Below are 2,272 nucleotides of genomic sequence, written 5' to 3'. Positions count from 1 at the left end.
TAAAAACGGATAAACTTTGTTTTTAATATCCTCCTCCTTTTTTTCTCTAATAGATGCCTGCTGTACGTACGCTGCAGCTCCTCAAACATTGAACAAAATAAAACAAGTAAAAGCATTTTTTTTTTCAAATTACTTTCCAAATTTATAAATAATTTTCCTTCATTTAAGTAGTGTGAGAGCGCAACGATGCTCTAAATGTGTTGGCATAGCAACGTGATACTTCCGGTTTCCTTTTCCGCCTGTCCTACGAAGGCCGTCTCATTGAATTCTAGGTTGAGGACACTTCGTATATGCATCCTACAGAGGTTGCGACCTCCAGAGGATTCGACCTCCGGAGGGTGCAGCCTTCTAAATGAGACACAGCTATAGAGAGAGAGAGAGAGATTATATCAGCTGTTTTTAACTTATTTTTTATTAAATTATTATTATTATTATTATTTGTTAAATTGGACTGATCGAACTGCCAAAAGACAAAATTCTATATTAAAAAATTATATTAACATCTATTCACATTTTCAAAATAACTTGCCACTTGCTGAATAAAATGTGACATCGTGAGGTCATGTGACACCAGTGTAGCATACTACAGTTTAAAATGTTTACCATTGTGTAATGCATACTAATTCAATGTTTAAAAAATATACAGTATACAGTAAATAATAATGTTATTATTCCATTTAGTATTACATTCTGAAAACAACCATAGAGATTAGGGCTGGGCGATATGTCAAAAATATCTTATCGATAATCGCCTTTAAAAATATCGTCTACCTAATATTGTCTACCTAAGCCCCACCTCCACCACGCCCCACCCCCACCGAGACAACATTGCCGACATGCACCATAAACACACACCATGTTCAGTTTGGTCTTAATTATTGCCACAAAGTTTGGTTTTAGTTTTCTTAGTTTGTGCTTAAACTAACAGAAAATATTAGCTTTGCTGTTATTTTGGTTTTGCTAATAATTTCCACTCTGTTCTTATCAAATTTGTGTTTAAAATGAATTTCGTTTTGTGAGGAGAACTGTTGAGGAAAAGTAATTGAACCCAATTTTAAGTTCATCATGGTGATGTTGGACATTCTGGTGGTGATTGTAAAAATGATAAATTCATGTTGATGTCATATAATAATGTCTTGAATAAAATATGCCTATTTCCCGATGTTTCTCTTTCTTTTTGGCATTATCGCCTGTGTAGACACATTTCATGATGGTAAGTTTAATTTCCTTAATTATAACAATTGCAGCGTTATTTTTAAACTTGTAGTCAAGCTATAACATATTTGATATTTATCATGTATGACTAAAATCATGCAGGGATTAAAAACGTGAAGTTGTTTTTTTTCCCTTTCTGGTAGCCTACTAGTTCGGAGGTCTCTTTTGGCCCGTTTTTAACTAAATAAAAATAACTGCTTTATTTATTTAGAAGCAGGGTTATTTAAATGTCATTTTTGTATTGTAATTTTTATAATTTTTATTTTATTAATCAAAAAACAATGCCAACAATATAATATTCAGTGTTGGGCTGCCGTAACTCCGAACGCGTGCATGTTGAGGGTCGAGCTGAGAAGCCTACCAATGTCTTCATCTGTTTGCAACAAAACTTTATAGTTTTGTTGCAAATGAATTCAGAATTTATAGTGCTATAGCTCAGCTTAATTAAACATAATTATATTGTATACACGGTTTTAAAAATCTGTCAAAAATATTGCACTGAAATGTGCGCTGAAGGAATTTGCGTATTTTAATTATACCCGTCATGTTTGTGGTTTTTCATCGTTATACAGTCTGTTTAAATAAATATTCAGAAATACATGCAGTGCTACTTTTTGTCTTTTTTCTGTTGAACTTTTATTAAACTGCAGATCAAAATAGAATAGGCCTATACCCTAAATAAGGATAAATTAAATTGGAACGCATCTCCAAAATAATCACATACACCGATGCACGTTCCCATTACAGTAGTCAGTGCTGAACAACAGACAAATAAAATATAAACTGAGGTTACAAAAGTGATTCAGTATCGGCTTTCACCATGGACGAAGCGGAGTCCAGCCCGGAGTTGTCACATGTGGTTGCCGCAAGCCCGCCGGCCGTTCCTCACTCACCTCACTCCACTCACTCAAGGCCGCCGTGTATGACGCTGTGTTTCGTTGTGAAAGCGAAACTACTTTGTTTGGCCTTCCAAAAGAGGACACGACTAGAAATCAGTGGTTAAGTTGTATTTACAACACTGTTCCAGAACAGTTCAACCCAAATATTCAGATGTGTG

General features: G+C 34.7%; 1 protein-coding gene and 1 long non-coding RNA gene across 3 annotated transcripts in view; one reads left to right on the top strand and one right to left on the bottom strand.

The window, feature by feature from the left end:
* Nucleotides 1-2,272, top strand: part of LOC107566873 (IQ motif and SEC7 domain-containing protein 1-like) — a 224,830-nt gene that overhangs the window by 96,512 nt on the left and 126,046 nt on the right. The window lies entirely within an intron of this gene.
* Nucleotides 1-2,272, bottom strand: part of LOC107567352 (uncharacterized) — a 10,905-nt gene that overhangs the window by 1,940 nt on the left and 6,693 nt on the right. Inside the window, exon 2 of the long non-coding RNA XR_001606634.1 lies at nt 526-531. This is a non-coding gene — a long non-coding RNA (uncharacterized lncRNA). The remainder of the gene's footprint in view (nt 1-525; nt 532-2,272) is intronic.

The sequence above is a fragment of the Sinocyclocheilus grahami genome, unplaced genomic scaffold, assembly GCF_001515645.1.
Source record: "Sinocyclocheilus grahami isolate Dianchi unplaced genomic scaffold, SAMN03320097.WGS_v1.1 scaffold3.1, whole genome shotgun sequence".
Classification (NCBI taxonomy): domain Eukaryota; kingdom Metazoa; phylum Chordata; class Actinopteri; order Cypriniformes; family Cyprinidae; genus Sinocyclocheilus; species Sinocyclocheilus grahami.
The sequence above is the reverse complement of the archived record's forward strand: the minus strand, read 5'-3'. Positions and strand labels throughout refer to the sequence as shown.